Source organism: Ambystoma mexicanum, chromosome 3p (genome assembly GCF_040938575.1).
Source record: "Ambystoma mexicanum isolate Mex_15411 chromosome 3p, UKY_AmexF1_1, whole genome shotgun sequence".
NCBI lineage: Eukaryota > Metazoa > Chordata > Amphibia > Caudata > Ambystomatidae > Ambystoma > Ambystoma mexicanum.
Genome location: NC_090925.1, coordinates 102,826,099 through 102,850,166, shown reverse-complemented (window position 1 = coordinate 102,850,166; position 24,068 = coordinate 102,826,099).

Here is a 24,068-nt window from a genome sequence, read left to right as displayed (position 1 = left end):
CCCACCAGTGAGGGGAAGAAGCCTCTCCAGCCGGGAGATCTTCTCTGTCGTCGGGAAGTGGTGAGTCGGTTCTGCAGGGCTCCACCGGTGGTGTCGTCGTGGTAGGTTGGCTCAGCTTCTCCCCCGTCGGATTCCAGGTCCTGTGGCGACTTCTGAAGTTCCAGTCCCCAAAGCCCTGCATTTATGCAGAAAACCCTCATTCACTCAGCCTAGCTGTCACTCAAACATGCTAAGTGGTGAGCCGCCCAGCTCACCACTTGGGCCAATCACACAAGAGTGCGACCTGAGTTACCTAGGTAACTCGGTCCAGGGTGCCTAAACCCCCTCCCACACCACCTGTGGTATCCAGACAGAGAGGCACCACTTTTAGAGGCTTCTGTGGAGAAGCCCGCCAAAAAGTGGAACAAAGGGGTCGACTTGGGTTGGAGTCACAGAAGAGAACACAAACGCCATTTTTGAATCGAGTCTTGGCAAAAAATACCAACCGGAGAATTAATATTAATTAAATAAACCGGTGGTATGTTCGAGGCTATGAGAATTAAATAATTAAAGTTGGTAGCCTCAAACAATGGGAAAATCCCATAGGAAAATATTTGCGGTCGAATATAAAAAGTAGTTTCCACTGCCACCAGCCAAAACTCGATCAGGGGGGACGGAGACGTGCCCCCTCGACTAACAGACCCCGGGGCAATCGAATTGCCCCGACCAGTACGTCCACAATATGATGGTTTGTACTGGTTTCTGTTAATAATTTGGGACTAGTAAAGCCAATGGTGACTTTACATGCCCTGGGAGACAGTAGTCAGTCCCAAGGTATGGAGTCTATGGTGGGGTGTCACTATGACACCCCTGTGTTACTGCACGGAGGGTGCTGGGTGACACACATAGGAAAAACACATGAGACCCTATGGAGTAAAGGACCCCATAGCCCATAAAACACATTACCAATCAAAGGAATACTATGAATCATGTCCAAGAGTGGGAGAAAAAGAGTCTCACTCTTGGCAGGAGGAAACAAAACAAACTCCAGAAATCCAGCAAAGCTGCTGGGGGACTCACTAGGTTAGGACATTCAGCCTAAAGAGAGAATTCTCCCTAACAAAGGGATACAAAGTGGACTAAGGAAAGTTGCAGTACTGTCTATCTGAAGTACGGTATCTGGGGCAGTTAATATCCAAGGATGGTAAACGAAAATTTCCAGATAAAGCAGCAGCAATACGTGCAACAATAATGCCCAAAACAGTAATGGATATTCAGAAATTCCTTGGCATATGTAATTATTGCTGAACATGGGTACTTGATTACGCAGCCTACACACGCCCCTTCCTTCAGACAATCAAGGAGGCACAAACGGAGAGCACAGCAATAGTATGGACACCAGAGATGATCACAGCATTTTACAAAATGAAAGACATTATTTCGACAGCACCCGTTCTTGCGACTCCAGATTATGATCGGGAGTTTTACCTATTCTCACACTGTAATGGCACACTCATGACGGCGGTATTAACACAGAAAACAGCATTAGGCCACAAGCCATTGGCCTACTACAGTGGCACTCTCCATCCATTCCGGAGAAAATGCTAACAGAATAAGTAAAGATGTATAAGATGCATATACCAATAATGAGGGAAAATGTAAATATGATTACAATGTACAACTTCTTAAGTATACTAAGTGGAACAGTGATTAAATAAGTAAAATGTCTCTCTCTCTCTCTCTCTCTCTCTCTCTCTCTCTCTCTCTCTCTCTCTCTCTCTCTCTCTCTCTCTCTCTCTCTCTCTCTCTCTCTGTCTATCTCTCTCTCTCCCTTTTCCTTTCGCTCCCAACTACTCTTAACTATGCTGTTTATAAAGAAAAGTGTAAAGTTGTTTAATAATTGTATGTGTACTTAACCCATTGCATTACACTCTTCAGGTTCAAATATTGTGGAAACGAGGGCTCTCAATGACAACGCCACAGATGTAGATAGCAATAGGGGAAATGTTAGCGCTACTAGAGCGTATTCTTATTAGTGCAGGCTTCATTTTGTTGCGAATTGCGATATTGTTTTCTATAATGTTATTTTGTTTAGGATTGTGCTGGAGCTTATCTTTTATTTTGGAGAGCATAAAAGAAGGGGGAACGGGGTAAAACTGGTACAGGAGGGAACAAGCCTCATCTGGAATGGGTTTAAAGTGATCTGGGCCCATAATACCTCCACAAATCTTAACCTCATCTCTCTATACTGTCAAAGCCCCACTATTTACATATTGTGCAATGAATTATGATGACAATGGGCCTCATTAGGATCCTGGTGGCCACGGAGTGAACTTTGCCGGTAAGGGACTGGCACCGTCCATTCTGGCCCGCCTCATTGTGAGGTCTGCTGCAGGTCCCGCTCAGGACGCCTGGCCAGACCAGGTGCTCTTAGCGGGACCTGCTAGCAGACCAGGATGCAAACAACGGGCTCATCATTAATGGGCCCGTTGTGAGCATCCTCCCATTCCCATTGAGCCCTATGGGGCTCAATGGGAATGGGGATACATTTTTACCGGAGCCCAGAAAAGGGTAATTACTGGGTCCACCAAGGTCAGTATGACCCGGTTATTGCCCTTTTCTGGGCTCTGGTAACAAATAATTACCGGCGGCAGCCGTGCCCTTAACAAGGGCACGGATACCACTAGGGTCGTAATGAGGCCCAATGTCTTGAATGATTACAATGTTGACAATTCAATTTTTGATGTATCAGTACCGCCACATGTACACATGCACGCAACCGACAAACCTACATCAAATGTTGAGTACATGCACTTTATGTCCCAAACCCCAACCCTAGAAATGTATTCTATTCCACAGCCTTGGCAGAGATGAAACGTGGTCAGGCATTTTTCCCAGGAGGTATCAAAGGTTAATGAAGTTACGCAATGATCTAGGGGGAAACAGAAGGTGGAAAAGGGGGGCAGAACGTAAAAGATATGATGCTTATCATGCCCTGGGATTAGATGCAGTAGAAGACCCCCGCCACCCTGATAGGTCCAATAAATGGTACTCTGACATGAGTGCCATGGCTAAACAGGCAGCAAACAAAACTTGCTATGTCTGTTCTTTAATACCCCACGCATCTAGAACGGCCAAGGTCCTCATACCCCAAGAAACGTCTTTGGCAGATGCCCAATATCTCGTTCATCTAGAACTTTGTAGAATTCGAAGAACTTTCCATGCACACACAGTAACGGTACAGTTGCTGCAGAACGAGAAAACCTGTCATAGCAGGTCCCAAGGAGTACTCTGCATGAATGAGATGTTTTTTGTTATAAAAGTGACACTGTTTGCAGAGAATAGGTGGCAAGAATAAACAGTAATGTGCAAGCAGAAGCACTGCAAGGATTTTCGGAGGAAAACTGTCAATGGGTCAAAAAAACATACACTCCAACTTGGTCTCAGCACATCCAAAAACTGACATGGGTAACAGCTCTCGAAAAACCCATCAAGATCCAACGAGAAGTACAATATGCACTTTGCTTTCACAGAGAAGGAAAAGTGCCCATCGGATCAAACAAACACTGCAATAAAACACTTATCCTCCCCGACATGAAGAAAGGCACAGCAGCTTTAATGGACACTTACTGGGTATGGGGCAAACAAGCATACCTGCACCTCCCACCATCATGGAGAGATAACTGTGCCCCGGCCACACTGCATTCGGCCCTGATAGTGATTCCAAAGAGCTATGTCCAGGGGGAGAGTGTGCCAGCCAGAACTTCTCCTGCACCCCAGTCAACAACCGAAGAAACCCCCACATATGACATCCTGTCGGAGGATGACCTGCAGGACAGAGTGTCTCGCAAAGGAGAGCATCGAACTACATTTCCAGAGAATCCTCAGAACTTTTGGCACAAATACCAGACCAGTACAAGCTCTTCAATTTCTGCAGAGACATTTTTTGCATCACTCATACAAAGCATCCAGGCATGAGCCAACGCCAAATTTTAGGGTTTGAGATGATCCAGTTGGCAAACAACACTGAAGCGGGTTTCAAAGTCATCAAAGTGGAACTTAGAGCCCTGCGGTTGATGACCATGCAAAACCGATACGTTCTGGCCCCCCTCACAGCAATGGATGGCAGTGTTTGCCAAAAAACCAGGAGTGCATGTTGCACATTTGTAAATTCTGCTGACGTCGACAATGCAGTTCACAACCTCGGAGAAAGAATGAAGAAAGAAGGTGGGGTACAACCAAGCGACTTGTTCAACACCATTTTTGACTGGATCCCTTCCTGGTTTGGAACCACTATGAAAATACTTGTCCCTAATATTGTATTTTTGTTGCTGATTTTTTGTGTGTGCCAGGTATGTGTTCGATGTTGTGCAAAATCCATGCCTAGTAGTGCAATGATGATGGTGACAATAGGCAGTCCGGTAAAGGTGCAGACAATGAAAGATGCACAAATACTGACAGGAGATAATACAGAACCCCCATTTTGCATGACAGCAGTATATCGCAACACTGGGGATAGGGCAGACAACTTGTACCACACAACTATCAAGGAACCCCATGAACTACAATGGTACAGGGAGGTGTGGGTGGACCTGGATGGGGATGGGGGTATATATATATGATGTGTACTCCTGATGAGTATGCCAGGTGGGGTCAGAGTTTAAGAGTTGTATGCAGAGCTTGGATCCCCATAATAGGGACCCACACCAGGGATGAGGTGGTAAAAGAGGCTGAGCACTGCAGGAGTGGTAATAATAATAAAAGTAATTTGTTACTTAAGATGTAACAAAAGTCGGGAATGTAAAGGATGAAGGGTCGTTTTACCGCCCATACATACGGCACAAAAGAAACCTAATGCTCATGCAATAGTGGGGAAGACGTCCTCCATACCCGTCCCTGACAACAGCGGAAGAGGGGCTATTGCACGACACATTTGGACTCCATTTTGCGCACCTCCAGGCTCCATTTTCGGACTAGGCCACATCCTGATAACTGAGAAGCCGTCTCTCTCATTTGCAGTGCCGCACACAGCGAACACTGACATCCCCCATCTCCTCCTTCCGTGTCTGTGCTGCCCAGGCTGATTTCTCACGGATGCCCTGGCGCAAATTGTTACAAGTAAAAGGTTTATTCCTTTCCTTCCTCTGAGATCACTGCTCTGTGTGTGACCGGGGCAAATCACGACTTGTGGCCCATCCGTCTCCACAAACCTACTCCTGCTCCTCTCACCACCACCTTTGGCAGTCATTGCCTGCACAACCTTTTGCCCCTCCATTCTTCCTTTGATGTAGCAGAAGTGTGACCCTTCCCCACTGACCACTCTAGAGTGCCCCCAATATAACTGGGTTCCTGGCATCAAATATTCTGCATAAAACCAACACCTATCTATCCATTCCCTCAAGCTCTGGTGCGCCATGACAAATAAATCCTAGATCAAGCTGTAACGCTCACCTGATTCCCACGGAGGCGCGGGTCTTGGCAGGAAGGTGTCTGTGACTCGAAAAGTGATGTGCAGGACTCGATTGGCTTCTGGGGGTTAATGGCCTGGGTTGTTGAATGTCCCTCTCTCTCTCTCTCTCTCTCTCTCTCTTCCCAGCTTTTCTGTAGAGCCCCCCCCCCAGGTCAACGTGCTCACCTTAGATAGGTGAATGCTGGGCTCTCCATCTGCGTCTGGTGCAGCGGGCCGTTCTTGCCAGTTCCTTCACTGGTGAAACATTGGCCTCTTGAATTCAGAGGATGGTTACCGTCGTTATCTGCACGAGCGGTGAGTTCCTGGACACCTTTTGTCTTTATAGTCTTTAAATGTGTGGCACATTAATATTGAAGACTCTGTATAATGCTTTTCCCTTATGTATTGCAGGACTCTTGGGATGGAAGATGGAGTGAAGCGCCTGGAAATTCGTAAGTATGGCAAGCGCTCTAACTGTCTCTTTCCTTGCAGCTTAGTTCGTGTTAAAGAGACGCCGGAGTATTCGCAGGCGTTTTATTGCGATGAGCGTGACGGGCGTGAGTAAATACCTGCTTAATGTCTTTTTCTTTTGTCTTTCAGATGTTGGTTTGCAGCGCCGGAGTCAGCGGAATGCTAGTAAGTTTTAACTATACTTTGTCTTCTCAGGCGGCAATGCAGAATGAAGAAATCCGGAATTCACGGCGTGCCGGTAAGTATAACAATGCTTTTGTCTTTGCAGGCGAAGGTGCAGCGTGAAGACACGGCCGCTTCTGATGGATCAGGTGAGAAAGCACTGTGTGTAGAGTTTGTCTTGCTAACCTGTTGTTTCTTGTCTTTTGCAGGTGCTGATGTTGACTGGATACAGGAATGGTAAGTATAATTCTTGCAGGTTCAGGATCGAAAGAGGAAAGGCTGGAACAGACTCGGTGAGCGTTCTGCTGCAGATGCAGAATAACGCGAAGCACGTTTCATCTATCGGGTGTGGTTTAAATAGCCTTGGAGTGATGAGGCGTCTTCTTCCACGGCCCCGCCTAGGTAAGAAAAGAGTTCCAGTTTCCAGAAGAGTTCCAGTGCTGTATCCAGGGAGTGGAGCTGCCCCACCCAGGTAAGAAAGTAGTTCCTGTTCACAGAGGGCTTCTAGGTGGCTGGTAAGTAAGCAGCATGGTCTGCTGCAGGTAAGTCCACCCAAGCACTTTCACACCAATTATGAGCCCGGCGCTTCCAGTGCCGGGACCGATGGTTTTGATGAGCCTGGTGCCACCGGCACCAGGACAGGGTCCAAAAGGTCCCAGTAGGGACCGGCAGGTGCCTAGGATTAGGGTTAGGGGCCTGCTCCCAAGGACGTTGGGCTGGTCCTGGCTCCTTGGGAACAGTGATCATGACAGCAGCTCCCTGGTAAAGCACCTGGAGTGCAAGACCCTCGTACCCTTTACTTCTACAAAGGCCTGAGGCGGGAATGTGTAAATAAGAGTCTACAATTTATAGGTGCCCACATTCTAGTATATGGTTTATGTTTTGCATTATTCAGTGCATGTTAGGAGATATTGGGGGTCATTCCGAGGTTGGAGGTGAGTACCGGGCTTTACCAGCATGGAGCAAACAACGTGTCCGATTTGGTAACAGACTGCTAATTACGGCCTATTACGACTTCGCGGGCACAAGCTTTGCGCCATGCCGGTAAAGTACCTAGCGCCATGCCGCAAAAGGGCCCGAAAAAGCCCTTACCGGCATGAAGCGCACCGTGCTTAACGATACCGCCATAGAACAAAGTGGAAACAGCGATGTCCGTAAATAACAGTCGCCGTAAATTACGGCCACCGTTAAACAACGGAACCGGAAACATCATCATCGCACAGGAATGGGAAGGAGCATGGCGGCCATCTTTAAAAACACAAACCATTGCCATCCTCAACAGGCAGCACCCCTCAGACCATTTTGAACCTTGGAAAAGGCCATCAGAAGCAGCAGGAATGCCAAAAGCACCCAAGAAGACAGCAGACCGGCTCCGCAAGCAGCGATTCATACCGGATGAATTGCAGATCATGGTTCACACCCTTGAGGAGCACGCTGACATCGTGTTCAGCAGGGACATGCGCAGAGAGCCGGTGATCCGGAAGAAGAACATCTGGGCACTAGTGGCCCAGAGGGTGAGCGCAGTCGGCACCACCCCCCGCAACCCCAAGGACTGATGCAAGCGGTGGGACGACCTGCGGCTGAGGGTGCGGAGCATCCTCTCCGCCAACCGCTGCCAGTCACAGGAGACTGGCGGGGGCCCAAGTTCCCCCATGAAACTGATGCCATGGGAGGAGACATGTACCGGCTTGATCGGACAGGAATCAATAGAAGGCGTTGGCAACATGGAGTGTGGGGCACCGTTGTCTGCTGATGGAGGTGAGTGTCCAAAGTCAGCACTGCCAATGCCAATTCCATGATATACACTCCCAAGGCCCGGGCAAGGAATCACGGCATGGTGCCCTCCCCCCATTAAAATCATGCCAAACCAACTGCGACCCAAGCAAGTTCCAAGTGCAAGGGCATAACGCACATCACACAGTGCACAAACTGGCACATCCCATGATGCATACTGTGCAGCTGGTGTGGCCAGTGTGCGAGTCAGACTGCACAGTACCCGGCCATGATGAGTGACACTGACACCTGCATACATATCACACCCATAAATAGAATGTAGTGCTGTTGCATACCCAAATGCCCATAAACCCCAAATGACTGAATATGTGAATGTAGCCATGAATGTAAGTTGCGTCTCAAATCATCACTCATGCCGTCCCTCTCTTCTACCCCCACAGGCAGTGAGCATGACAGCGAGGACCACGAGACCAGCTATCCCACCACCTCCAGGGGCAAAGGCAGGGTCTGCCGCATCCCAGCCAGGAAGGACACACCTACACCGGCTCTTGCGAGGCCCATGGAGGGTGCACCACCCCCACCGCTCCCTGCATTGGCGGCAGGTACATTGTCAACCCCAAGGTCCGAGGAGTCCAGCATCACTGGGGAGGTGGCAGCCACGGCACCCCTGGAAACCATGGACAGCCCCTTGTCCACCTGTGGAGAAGCAGAGGAGGACACATACCCAGTCGTCCACACCCCAGAGGCCAGCAACTACCCACAGGTGTCATGCAGTGACTCGGGGGAGCCAGACACACCTGGCCGATGTGCCCGTGGAGAAGCACAGGAACAGGCCAATCCTGTGCCCAGTCCCCCAGCCAAAGCCTTCAGGGCATGGAAGCCCAATCCCCGGCAGGGACGACACCCCATCAGCTGATGCGCAGTGTGCTGCGCAGCTCGCTGCCCTCATCATCCGAGGTGATGCAAGACAATCGCCAGGGCAGGGAGGAGTGGCGGGAGGAACTAAGGGCAATGCGGCAGGTGGTGACAGACAGCACAAACCGTCTATGTGACGTCCTCGGACGCATTTCTCAGCATGAGGACACCCCCTCGACCAGTCACTCAACCCGGAGCCTACTGCGTTGTTCACTCCGTTCCCAGCGTCGCCGGGACATGGCTGCCACGGGCCCCAGGAGCGAGGAGTAACTTGCGTACCTGCCACATGTGGCCTAGATGGACACCATGGGACTACTGTTGGGGAGTTGGGGGGAAGGGGGGTGAGGTTGTGTTGGGGGGAGGGGGTGGGGGGTGGGGTGGCGGAGGGTTTGTTATACACTTATGCACGTACACATTTAATACACCGTTTGTGTTTCAAAGGTAAACCTGTGTGGACATTCATCATTGAGCATGTGTATTCTGATATCTGACAGTGAATGGTGTACATGTATCCCCACACCCAGTGCCCTATGTCCCCATGTCATGACACCCTCTGCTGACTTTTGTTTCAGTTTTAATGTCCAATCAATGTTTGCCACACGGGATGTCCGTCCTGTGCATCGGCACCATGATGCTGTCCTGCCCCTTCCTCCTCCTCCTACCCTTCATCATCATCTGGTGGTAGCAGTCCCATGTCAGGGGACAGGGGCATGTTCCAAGGGATGCACATATTGTGCAGCATTACACATGACATGGGGGGCTTGGACACCTTCTCATTGCTGTAGATCGTTCCCCATCCGACCGGTTGAGGCAACTTATTTGTGCCTTCAACAGGCCAAGTGCCTGCTTAATCACCACACGTGTAAAGGTATGGGCAATATTGTAGGCCTCCTCGGGCCTGTTCTGTGGGTTTCTGTACATATGCAGTGTGTTTTTTCTACTTGCCCTTACGGTGTGTGAGGGCCGCTGATGAGTGGTGCATGTGATGTGGGATGTGGCCTTGTCACCTGTTGGTCATGTAGTGTTAAGTGTGGGCCTTACTTCATCAATGTGGGATTCGGTAGTCATGTGCCATTTCACTGGCTCTGTGGCACAAGGTTTGGTGGGGTGCGCATCGTGCACTGGCGTCAACATTTCCACCCAGTTTGAGTATGCAGGCACCCACCTCATGACACTGATGCCATGGCACAGTCAGCCAACTCACCAAGCAGCCAGGCACGTCGTCCTGCATGTCGCTCCATGTAGCGAGGTAGCGTGGAGTTCAGCAGGACCATTGATTCATGAGTTGATCCTGGATGTCGGCCCCACCCATGTGTGATGATCTTGCTTGCGTTGCATACCGTCTGCACATTGGTGGAGTGGTATTGCTTGCGGTTGCGATACGCCACCTCCACTCTATGCGGGACCGCCAACTCCACGTGGGTGCAGTCAAGGGCACCTATGCAATTTGGCATGCCTGCCAGTGCATGGGAGGCAACTTTTGTATCATATATCTCCTAGGTAGTCCATGGTAGGGATTTGTATTCCCTTGTGTGCTTGAGGAGGTGATCCAGCACTTGGTTCAGTGTCCATGAAATGAACGGTTGTGATATGCCATGCATGTGCCCCTCTGTGTGCTGGTAGGTGCCTGTGGCATGGAAGTGGAGAACAGACACCACCTTCAGTTGAGGGGGGATGGCGGTGTGTATTTCTATGAGGCTCACTATGTCGTCATGTCTCGGGTCGACTATGGTGGTGATGGTGTCACAGTCAAGCTGGTACAAGGTGTGGATCTGCTCAGGGGTTAGGTTGAGGGACTGGACCTGATGCATGGGATTGGGGGCTGCCGGGTTGTAACGGTGGCTGCACTGGTGGTGCATGCTGGGCCTGTCTCACCCTCCTTCTCCTCCTGTGTCTCCTCTGTGGTGGGTGGGGCCTGGTGTTGTTGTTGTAGTTGAGGCCTTGCAAGCAGGGCCTCCTGCTTCAGTAATGCTACCACTGTTGGTATCATCTTTGTGTGGGAGGGGGTGTTGTGTGTGGGTGTGATCCTTTTCAGCTGTGGCAGACTCCATTGCCTACACATGTGCTGATTGTGTGCAGCTGTGGCTCTGGGAACCACTGCTCAGGGTTCTTAACACCTTCTCTGAGATGCTTGTATGTACTCCATGCCGGTAAGGTACTTTACGGGCTTCAGGAGGACGTTATTTACATGTGCGCATTACTTGTGATCAGCCGCTAATATCGGCATGGCGTGTCGCGCGCGCGACCCAAGACCCATATTTACTGCATCGTACTTTACGGTGCCGTAAATAGCGGTCTGGTTGGTCAGAATAGCCCATTGCGGTAAACAATGCTGGTAATCCATTACCAGCATCGTTTTTCCCTTACCTCCAACCTCGGAATGACCCCCATTGTGTAGCTTAGTTTAGACAGAACATTCTCCTCTCGTGGACCCGGCCTGACCTTCACCTCACAAGGATGAGCCCAGCTGACCCACGTGATGCCTACTGAACCTCCAAGCTGCCAGCCAATCCTGTGGAGCCGGTCCCTACAATACCACAATGTATCCTTGACTTTCACCAATTCCAATGCAGCTTGATGTACCTATAGGGAAACGTCACTAGTGGCGTTTCTGTAGCTTATAATGTATTGTTTTTGTATAGTTTGGCAGAGCTCTGTCAAGGCAGCAGAGTCCTCTGCATGCATTATTCTCTATAAATCTTTGTTTTACTCACAACCTTTCTCCTAGTCTCATTCCCTACTGGGGTGTGTCCTTTTACTATGAGTTTATAATTGCTATTATGGGGAATGACCACCTTCACTTCACAGAGATGACAACTGTGCAAAAGGCACCTGCAGGTGACTTCCCAGAGGAGTAATTCGAGCCACATATCTTCCAAGAAGCAAAATGGACAGGTATGGTACAAGAGCCAGGTGAGTTACAAACACAAAGGGCCTCATTACACGGTAGGCGGTAAGGGTTTACCGGAACCGGTAAGGGCACCGATACCGTTAAACCCTTACTGCCTTACTACGAGGTCCCTTTGCGGGACCCGACCTTAACGGCTAGTGTAGACCAGCTGTTAAAGTTGGGACCCGCAAAGGGACCTTGGTGCTAATTACTGTACCTCAATTTGCAGTACCGTAATTAGCTCCTTCCCCATTCCCATTGAACCCTATGGGGCAAAAATGGGAATGGGGAAGGGCCATGGAGAAAGGGGGAATTACCGCCCCGCCAACCTTGGAATGGGGTGGTAATTCCCCTTTTCTCCATGGTGGTACCGGTATGGTACCGGCAGCAACCATGGTGCTAATAGCACCATGGTTTACCGCATTATGTGTAATGAGGCCCAAAATGCTGACATCCTGCCACATGATGCTAATGAAAGCACAAAACAGTTATGCACCAGTGTGGTGGTAAATGTAGGAATTCAAAAAGGTGTGGAGAAAGCAAAGAAGGAATGAGTTGAGAGGTAACTCTGCTATACAAGGGAGCCAATCAGTAGCATAACTCCAAATGAATTCTCAGGACAGAAAAATAAGCAGAGCGAATGAAAAAGAGATGGGCTAAAACGGGGATAAAATGTCATTTCACATGCCTCTTTGTTTAGCCAGAAGCCAGGCAAGCCTAAAGAAAATAATCCCTGTGATTAGCAATAATTCACATTTCCTATGTGTACTTGACGAATGTGGAAACACAAATTATGCTCCTATTACAATCGAAAGGGCAATGCAATGCATTTGCAATGGTGGATACAGGTGCACAGGTGTTTGCAATGTCAAGAAAAGTGTTAGACAGTATAAATGAAGGGAGAATCCACAACACATGTTGAAATTGAGACAGATTGAAGGCAACGTGCATCATTTAAATGGGGGAAGAAATACCGGTAGAAGGTACCACTGAAGTTGATAGTAAGGTAGGGAAACATAGACTGAGGCAAGAAGTGGTGGTCACGCCGATCGAGGAGACCCTATTCCTATTAGGAACACGTTGTCTGAAGAGATTGTCGCCTCTCATTGATTCGGCAAATAGGGTTCTGTAGACTTTGGCCAGAAAAACCTGAAGCCTCAAAAGCTGGTGAGTCGGGTTAGCAATGCAAAAGAATGTCACAGCATTGCTAGGACAGAGAGAGCAGTGGAAGTGCATCTTCAAAATGGTTGTGTTCCTATTGTCGCCTTAATTCTCATGTGCCAGAGTGAAATGAAAGGAGAAAAAGAGAAGCTGTCATTAGAGATCCACAAAGAACTGGCAAACACAGATAGATGAAAACACATTGCGGTTCTATCTAAGTGATAAAGACTTTGAACAAAGTGAGGTTTCAGAGTCAGATCAGTTAAAGTATATTTCAAGCATTGCAGAAATACACTGGAAGGAAGGTCAGGCCTGGACATGGAGATGAATGGGCCATCCGGAAATGATTGAAGCAGTGTTGACCCTGGAACAGGGTATGAGTTTCATTAATGAGAAAGTGTTCAAACAAATGCTTGGAAATTAATAAATATTAAGTTTTAAAATAAAAAGTGGACACATTTTTAGATTAGATAGATTTGGGACAAAGAATTGTGGGGAGATGCATGTTGAAAATAACAACAGGGTGCAGAGGCATTCATCACAACATATGGATTGTAAGTGGAACCAAAGCCAAATTCTATTTGGGAAATGATATCATGCACAGAAAGCGTACAGTGTTAGATTCTTTGAATCAAAATGTTTGGTCCAGATTGGGTGGGGTAGCACCTGAATTTGAGGATAGAAGGCAAGCATACCATTGTGCGCAAATAATGCCTTATGCACGTGAGCTTCAAGAAACTAAGGATGTTACTATTCCTGCATTCACAAATCAATTAACGATGGCATTGAACTACTGCAAGGGACAAAAATTGAAAGAGCTCGAAGGATTTGTTGTCTCAATGATTCTATGAGACAGCAGGGGCTAGAATGTGATACACACCTTCAGTGGAAGTTGGGGATGGCCCCATCCGAATAATAAAGGATATCAGGACATTTACTTGGATGAAGGTACGCCACAAAGGATTGCAATACAAGAATTATACTACACTGCAGGTTTAACCAACTCAGTTATTGGGAATATTCCTGAACGATATGTCACCTCACAGGGTGAATTGTCTTAGTCTTTAGATTCTAAACTGAAAGGAATTTTCAGAATTCACTCAGTTGACCCTTTTGAACCAAAAGATGTGATTTGTCATCATCAGGACGATTGCATCTTATTTCAGGTGAATGAACATGAGACAGAGGAAAAACAGCAAATTGCGGTGGTGGCAGAAGTGCCAAGGTACTTGAGATTGGCCTCTCTCCAAGGAGATGCTGCCACACAGAGGAACGCACAGAAATTCATCCTTTGGAGGATTTTCCTGAATTTTCTAAAATGGTGGAGGAACAAATCCAGGCTGCATATTCTTGCATCAATGAAGAAGAGAAAGACCAATTGAGAAAAATGTTCATGGAATTCAAGGAAGTAGTGACTTAAGACACCTTTGAAAGGCAATGGTAGGGGGCCTGTATTTGTGTGACAATGCAGGCTAACATTGGCCTGTTTAGAGCATTTGGCAGAAAAAAATAGAAACTTGGAGTCCAGACGAATCATTAGACCCATTCACAGTAGTGCAAACATGACTCTATTAGGTGTATTGAAGCCCAATGGTCAATCGCGATTGTGTGCAGACTTGAGAGTACTGAAACAATCACAATAATGCACAAATCCAAGGGTTGAAGGTTTTTACTACCTTTGATCTAAAAGTCGGGTATTGGTGTGTGCCCCTAGCAAACAATATAGAACATGTATTTGCCTTTTCATTCCAAGGGACTCTGTTTGCCTGGAATTGTACTCCCTTTGGCTTTATCACCAGTGAAAGTGAGTTTAAGATGTTCAGAAATAAGCATGCATACGGGTGGGTACTGTGGTCTATGTGAACGATGATAATAAATGAAGATATAAAAAGCCACTTCAGTGAAATTGGACATGTGATCAACCAGTTGCAAAAGGCTGGGGCGAAAGTGTTGTTGCAGAAGGCACTACTAGAAAAGGGTACATTTCTTGGGGCATGAAGGTACAGAGCAAAATGTGCAGGCTCCATATGTGATATAGGAGAAGGGTGGGTTTGATAGAAAGGCTTGTAAGAAACCGCTGGGATTGTCTGCCACTCATTTCATGTTTTTTTTCTTTTTTACAGTGGTTGGGGCTTTGCCATGTGCTTTTCGGCAGGGCTCCTTGATGCAAAACAGAGACTGCTCTGGGACTTGCAACATAGTAATTTAAAAAAACTGGGCCCAGATTTTGAATAAGGGATCGGGCTGTATTGTTTGAGTTTTGGAAACAGATCCTCGAGTGTGAGAGCCGAGCTGTGCTATCTGAGCATGGGGCATTTTGCAAAGCCTTGCTGGAGCCTTAAGGGATGCTGTGAGCAGAGTGGTTATCTGCATGATAGTGCAAGCTGGGATCCCGAGCCAGAAGGTGGGGCTGCTGTGACTGGTGTGAAGACAGCCAAGCTGCAGACAGGCCGAAGGAGCTGTGGTCGCAAAGGTCTCAAGTAAAGCGAAATTGAGTATCAATATGGATAATAGAAACTGGAATTTCTTGCAAGGGGTGATTTGGAAAGGGACAAACGGAATCAAGGGTAATTCCCTCTATCTATATGGTACCAGGAATCAAGGAAGTTGCCTAAATAAAAATTGTTTATGGGAATAATTCTGCTTTGCAAGAAAGTCCATGATCGCTAATCTCATGCTAACCCAATCTTAGCTGAGGGCAAGGGGGTAGATGGGAATTGAATCGAGCTCTATGATACATTTGCTTACATAGTCAAAGTACTAGATGGGGGTCTGAGGCTGTGCTGGTCCATAAACAGCAGTATATCCATTTCCCTTCCAATGCAAAGTGGTTTCCTGTATCTTGCATATGTTCTATGCAAATGAAACACCAATGTTTCTATGCTGCATGTTTTCTTCTCTGATGAATGTGTATAGTGAGGGCACCTATGAAAGTGTGTGGTGGTATTTATTGTGTCTGTTTTCTATTGTGTATTCTGTCCAGTTCTTAGTGTTACAAGAAAATGGTCTGTGAATAGTGCCGTACTAAGTCTTTCTAATGTCTAGCCTAGCCCGTGGTAACAGAAAAGTGCGAGCAAAATATCTTATAGTGCACATAAAATGCTGCTTAAGCTAGATATAAATTAAATAGTGATGGCACCCAAACAAGGTCCTCTATTTCACCTAAACCCCCAGTCCTGTTAGCAATTTTCTGATGGGCCGACCATGCCATTGAGTCTTGGTAAACATTTTATAACGTGATGAATGCCTGGGTCATCTATATCCTGCTCCAAATTTATAAGCTACAGGTTAAGCATTGTTCTCTGGAATGGGCACATTTACCTAGTGAGCTACTTAATCTGAGAACCAGAAGAAAACGGGGATATTGATAATTTATGTGGGAGACAGCACATGCTGAATTGCTTCTTGGTGCTTCAATAACAAATCTTGCCCAACTCTCTGGAGCAAGCACCTAATTCCCCTTTAATTGGGACCCATGTTGTGTATACACACAAAGACACACACACGCAAACCCACACAGGCCATGCTGAAATGTCCTTTTAGACATGAGTTGTTGTTTCCTTTTACATGTTCCACTCATTTGAAGGATCCCACTTATATTTCGGCAATGAATTCCAAAAGCAAAATTCGGATTTGTGCTAATCTTATTTATGTGCTACACTGTCCCTCACAAGACGCTTGCACTTTTGGTGGATTTTAGAATAAGACTCATGAATTTTGCAATACTTCATCCAAACTCTCTTAATCTGTGAACTCCAGTACGTATATCAGGTAATGGCTGCATAGTAGCCATTCACGATATTGGTAATTGAACGTATTCCAAAGTATATGTTACATACTCATTCCAAATCTATTGAAATACATTCAATATTGTCACAGTGTTCATTTAGGCATATGACTGCAATGTCAGATACACAAACCTGACAACATTAACTTCTGAAATCACAGAGAAGAACTTCTCGTCGACAGTTGGTTAATCCTGTGGTTGATCCCTGCCTCGGCAAGTGTTGAAGACAAGGAGTGGATCACAGATCTTTCTTCATCTATAGCCGCTGCTAAATTGATCTCATAATCATTCCTACCTACTGCATGTGCTTGGTTTAGGAATGTATGCATCTGGTAACTTGATAAATGTAACTCATTGGCTTGAGTGTCTCAGCAATCCACTTATAAACTCTATATCATTTGAGTTCACCTAGTGGATGCAAAATAAATTAAGTAAAAAATATAATTTCAATAACAATGAAATTAGTTGAGATGTTTACAGACGAAAATGTACTGGTTTCAATGAAAGGTTTAAACTAATTATATATGTATTTTTGTGTGTGTTCGTCTTTTGTTTCTCCTCTGTCCTGCTATTTGAATAATTTGCAGCAATGTCAATATTTGTGTTCATATTTTGAAAGCTAAAATAGGCCATGAAGATGCTCACAATAGATAGGGCACCATTATGATTGTGAAACACGTGTCAGATGGATTTTCAGTACATAGCTTGAACGGAGGTCTACCAGTCCAGAGCACACTGTGAATTACAAAGTATATGGAATATGTACAATGTTTTGGGATTTTTGGGCATATTTACCTTACATGGACTAAACTGAGATTTAACTGACCATATTATTCTGTGATTTATGAATTATATGACTTTTTTTATTTGTAATTCTTTGAATTACATTCTTTTTGTACAAATAGAATTGAGGTTTATCTAACCATATATTGTTTTGAAAAATCATGAATCATATGAAATATGTATGATATTTTGTGGCGTTTGTCATTGTTGTGAATAATGAAGGATTATAATTAAGGAACATTTGTATTTTTTTATTCTTATACATTTATTCAAATGAGTACTTTTGAAAATTAATTTAAAGAAAAGACTTGTATGCGTAAGATTGGGAAATGACTAATAAAAAACTGCAAACATGAATACCCAAATGTGCACTGCAATTGTTTTATTTCTAATTTAGTGGATCTGGACAGATTCTGTCTAAGTACATCAGGTTTATTTTGCAGCTATTGTGTTAACATAACTTCTTTAGAAATATAATTGTTTTGATAATTGTCCGTTACCAGCGCAAATATACCTTTAATTTATCTGAGATTATATCCACACATTTGACAACATTGATTTCTGAAATCATGAAAAAGGACTTCCCGTCAACAGCAGTTTAATCCAGTGGTAGATCCCTCCCTGGGCAAGTGATGAAGATATGGAGTGGATGAGAGCTCATTCTTCGACTAGATCCACTGCTAAATTAACCTTACAATCGTTCCTACTTACTGCATGTCCTTGGTTTAGGTATTTGATGCATCTGGTAACTTGATCAATTTAACTCATTTGTTTCAGTCTCTCGTGTATCCACTTTGCACCACTCACATGTTAGGATCAAGTTAGGACCATGCCATATGGGTGATATCTGTGGATGTCTTAATTCCATTCCCCCCGCCTTCAGCGGGTAATTTAGATCGACTATCCTTCGATTATTCACAGTTCCCTCAGCACAACAGAAGTATCATCACTAGTGTTGTAAAACATCAAGAATCGGCTGGAAATTGCTAAATTACATATGTCTCTGTAAACAGCAGCTGATAAAGTTAAATGTGAAAATAGCAAAATATTGATGGCATTTCAAACACACTACAGCATTAGCACAGCTGTAACCAACCAACTGAACATCTAAAAATGTACAACGGTTTACAATTCCATGTATACAACAAATAGTAGTGACTCAAGACGAGGGATCGGGAAAGGTGGTTGGGCATTTTTGCACACACTGGTTGCATGTCAGACCTATGGGGAAACCAGGAAGCATCCCTCTCCCCCTACACTGACCAGCAGCCAGAAAGTCTGAGACAGGACCGATTTAGAAATTGGGATCAACTGCTGCTATCCCTCCCTTATAATCCAGAAGCAATGCATGTACCTGGATCCTAGCAGGGCAGGTTTCACACTCATGCTTTTGAGGCTTATGAAATCAGAATGGCTGATTTGGGTACTGTTGACGACATGTGAGTTAGCCACAACATTCAATGGAAAATAAGCCGATCCCGGTGCCTGGCCTGGTTCTAAAAGCCAAGGTACGAGCCACGCAACAAGCAATACTTTTATGTATTCATTTGACATTATATTTGGCAAATCACAGACGTGTATAATGCTAGATGATGCAGTGATTCTCATTATAATGTATGACAGAGGCAAGCAACTTATACAGAATACTGTGTCAGTAGTGGCGCCTCAGAAGGAATGTCACCTTATGCCCCTGCTTTCACAATTCTCTGGCATCTCATCCCCAACCTTCTCTTTATTACCTGGTGAAGAGGCAAGTATCAGGTTAATACCTCAGAGGTAGTCCAAACCCCGCCTCATCATGCAACAGAACTATTCCTTAGATTACAAAGATTTCCCAGACAGCACCAGCACATATATTCCTTTCAACTACATGTCTCCCCAGGCCTGTAAAGTACCAGAAGTGTGACTCCTCTGTCCATCAATAGATCTTCTTGACTAATCAAATGTAAAATACACAATCCACTCTGCCAATTATGTTATTTAATATATAAGTTTGCTTTGTAGTCAGGCTTCAATAAGTCCATAGAAGTAATGAGCCCCACGGGTGAAAGTCGTCTTTGATTGTTGATCCTCTTTGACAGCTGCCGACATTTACATGAGAATGACCTTTAAGGTAGCGCTGTAATTAATTCCTTGATTATGGCTTTGCACTCAGCTTTTACTTTAAATGGGAAACAAATAGTCCAGAGCACAATAAATTGTCTGTCTCGTAAGCGCTTTGAATTTAAAAAACATTGTTCCATAAATAAATAAAATACTAAAAATAGATCTCAGAAAAGTGCATTATTTATACCTTTCTGAGATGCCCAGTTCTCTGAACAGCACTTTTAAGGAAGGACCTGACAGCTTTCCAAATGCTGAGCAGCGCAACCAGTTTGATACGTTGGTGTAGGAGAAGGATTGCCTGACACCTAATTATTTATAATCCCACAGCATCCACGTTTTAGTTGGGAGCAAAATCTATCATGACATACACTAATGGGGTGGATCTACAGTATGAAAATACATGCATATGCTTGTAAGAGAGGCATGAGCTGGAGAAAAAGGTCTCCTAAGGAGTGTCCTTACGAGTGCTGTTTGGCTGCTAAGCTGCGTGGAGGACTTTTGCCGGTTTTATGAAGTGCCACAGAGCTTTAAAACCTCTTTCTTCATTATTTATACAGAGTCTGATTTAAAATTGTGGCCATGCCCCCTTACCTGCCATCAAACCAATGTTGCCCGTGCCCCTGAGCGTGTGTACCTAAGCCTTAGGACCCTAAGTGTGTAACTTAATATAAGTATTACTCTCAAACAAAGCTAGATTCAGTCAAAGCTTATTTGAAATTAATTAAATTGCGGAGCACAAAGTGTATGGTGAAACTACCAGGAGAAGAATATTTATTGTAAGCTTAGATATAAATACTATTTCAGAAGTGATGTCAAGAGAACCTGCAGATTAAAATTGGCCAAGAAGGAAATTAAGAAAAGTGTACTTAATAAAAATAATAACAACAATAAGACAAGCTTCTCACGATTATAAAAAGAAGTGGGAGAGCTGGGGATAGTCTGGGCACCTTTGAGGAGAAAGGTGATTCTAGGTTAGGCCAGAAAAGAATCACAACCATTCTGAAAAAGAAGACTTTTATCAAACCCACTTTAGGGGAATTCATGTTACCTGATTCAGAGGGTAAAGATTCGGCGAAACAGAGGGAAATGTCAATTTGGATCCCATGGATAACAACTTGCTATTAAATATGGTGTTGAATCTGAGAGATACTACTAGGGAGGGAAAATGTAGTGACACATCTTTGGAATGCGTAGAGTCAAATGAAGAGATTATGTCCTCAACTAATATGGAAAAATCACCAGATTTGACAGCAATAGCAAACAGAGCAAACAGAGCAAATGCTTCTTCTCCTGTTAGAGATGACTCCTTTTCCTCATCGGATTCTTCAGAGGAAGAAAACCAATATGAATCTGAACATCTTTTAATAATTAAAGCCCTATTTATGCTGTGTAACGCTATCCTCACTGAACAAAAAATAATTAAAGAAGCTATGGCCATTTTGATTGATGTTGGGTCAATAAACACAAATAGTAAAAATGCTAGGGTGGCTGATGAACCTCTCCCAAGTCTGAACAAGCCCAAAGAATTAGATAGTAAAGAAGGAAATGAAGAGTATGGGGTTGTCAAGGAGGATGACTCAATACTCACGCTACATGATGAGGAACAAGAACCATGTGGGAGTCGGGATGCAATGATTCAGGATGACAAATTGAGTATGACGTGTAAATCCATGAGGAAACATCTTAATATAATTTCTAAAAAGAATGGTAACAAACAAAACGTAATGTCACTGGCAGAAAACTCATCGGATGGGATAGAATGTGGGGAACTGGTTGAGTCTTTCCCATTAGTTGCTAAAAATAAAAGGTTAGTAAAACAAAGGCTGGTCAAAAAAGGACACAAACAACAACATAAATTAGATACATGGTTTACAAAAAAATCCCAAAGAAGTGAGATTAAGCAGAAAGGTGATTATATAGAAGAAATGGGGGGTGATCATGGGAGGCAAACTGAACAAATGGATAATTATGGAATCCAACGTAAGGGGGAAGCAGGTGACAAAGAATATGATTAACAAAGACATTTTTTTATAGGTGCGTTATTACAGAGAGAGATGAACACATCTGTTACTAAGATTATGGATATGTTTGCCACCTCGAATAGTCCTTTCCTGAATATGCAAAATATGCTGGAATTATTTCATCAAGTCCCAGAGTTGAAGGTGTTAACAAGCAAGGAAATGACATTGGTGGAGATACTGTCATCTGCCCAGGAAGCCAGCTGGGCTATTGTACATTTGCTCTCACTGATTATTGTGGAACTTATTTTGCTGTATACAGGGGCATTAAAGGAATAAGGCTATTAGGTCATGAAGACGTCCACTAGAGCGCCAAAGAAGCATAGTTGGAGGGGACAAACATTTGGTGGGAAATATTGATTCAGAAGAGATCGTCAAACGTACTGTGACAGAACTGATCAAACATTCCAAAACAAGTTTAAGGTTTCAAGACCTACTCCAAAGTATGATGTTTCTGATGATGTCGATTGACATAATGTAGTTGATAAAAATAATCTGGAAAGTAGTCCAGGTAAAGTAGTCCCAGGCCTGTCACACCCAAAAGACTAGACCGCATAGCTCAGTTCCTTATAACTGAGCTATGTGTGTGCCTCCATGTTGGCTGAACCCCCAAGTTAAATAGTCCCAAGTAAATAGTCCCATTCTAATGTTGGTCTTCATGATGGTTATGAGCCTGGCGCCAAAGGAGTCTTGGATGAGGTTTTAAGGCCTTTGTCCTGGCCCTAAATGGAAGGCTGACTTGCCGGTGAGGGCCAGGGGCAAGGGTCATGACAGAACTCACCTTCACCATCCTGTGAAGTGTCCTGAAGAGGGCTGTATCAGTGCCTTCTGCATTTCTCCATTGCCAAGGAATGAACTCTGCTCCTGGACCCGACTGGAAGAATACTTGCACCCGCCGCTCCTGGGCACCTCTCACCGGAACCATCAGTGGGACAACCTACCTCCAGCAACCCCCAGTCAACCCATCCAGTGCTCTGGAAAATCAGAGTTGGGGGGTAAGCAAACACAAGGCATGTGTCTCCCTCTTTCCTCCATATGATAACATTGAGAACATATTTCTTTGTATCCTTTGTGATGAATCCGGTGGAGTCATCACTGATTCCCCAGCCGTGGCCCCTTCCCATGTGGCCAAGGAAGGGCAGCCACTACCTGATCCTGACCTTGGGGGTGGCTATATGAAGGAGATCACATGCGAGGAGACAACTACTGGGGGGAAGCAGTACCTCAATCGGACGAGATGCAGTATTATCCCCTTTTCCCCTGAGAAAGAACCTATAATACCTGGGTCCCTAATTGCTTATTGACACTCTAGTGAAGTTCCCATCTATGACTCAAACACACTCAACTCATATATAACATCTTCTGGTTTTGATGTACCTTTATGTGACATTTTTGAACAACACCATCCAAGAAATCCAGTAGCATCTATGGACTTCAACTCCCATTAACACTCAGATACTGAGACGAGGAAGAGAAGGAAGGAGTTTATGCAATTGGACCTAAAGTGCACGGTACATTTAAAAATCGGATCTGCACTAATGGAAAAGGCAGTGCGGGAGAGACCAGTGCAGGAAAAAGCACTTCGAATGATGAAGAGGAAGTTCTGATGGTGACTTGTGAAAGCGAGACATACATTCTGGTGTGGCGAGAGGGGAGGAGTGGCACAGCAGGCACCTCCGAAGGACCGTGGAAGCACTGTGAGCTGCAGAGGAGCTCCTGGAAGTACGTGCAGTATCCACGCTAATGGAAAAGGCAGCACTCTCTAGTCCAGGACACGGAAGAAAGCCGGCGAGTAGCCGCAGAGCTGCAGAAAATGCGGGGGGAACGTCTGCACAGTGTGAAAAGCCGCACTAGTGAGGGGGATTCATCGCAAATGCACACCAAGTGTCAGAGATGCTGGGAACAACCAGTGATTGATTGAAGGATATGAGATTGCTAACATGGAAAATACTAGAAAGTGGTTTGAAGGCAGACAAAATCCAATATCAATTCGGTACCCAATAAGAATATTTTAATACGGACAGGACAAAGTACAGCAAACAACCCCATGCAAGTGCAGACGTATGAGATGCCAGTGTGGGGGGAACGTTGAAACACGTGTTGGAATAGGAAAATAACCAAGGAACTCAAGCATATATGCTACTGTCATATAGTGAAAAGAACAGTGAAACATATACGAAGTCCTGGTAGGTGAGTACACCAGGCAGCTGATATTGTGGGAAGATACCTCACAGGGGAGTATAAAAGGGGATCTGAAAAACCAATAGAAGGATTCCTGGCAGGGAAGTATAGCAGGCAATCTGAAAAAGTTACAAGAAGTGCTAAAAAAAAAGACTAAGCCCAGTGAAGACACAAAGGAACTATGACATAAAGAGACATGCTTGCCATCCTTCCAAAAATTCCAGGGAAGGGAATCACCCTTTGTAACCAAGGGTATTTCCTTGGAGAACATTTTTGTTGGAGTAATCCTTATATTTTTGGTTTTGAACACTTTTTGCAAACATCAATTCAAACACATTTCCTTACAACCTTTTTTTATGACTGGTTTCCTTCCCTGTCCCAGCTCCATGAATGCACGGTGTGAAGTCATGAATGGAATGTTCGGAGAGTGAC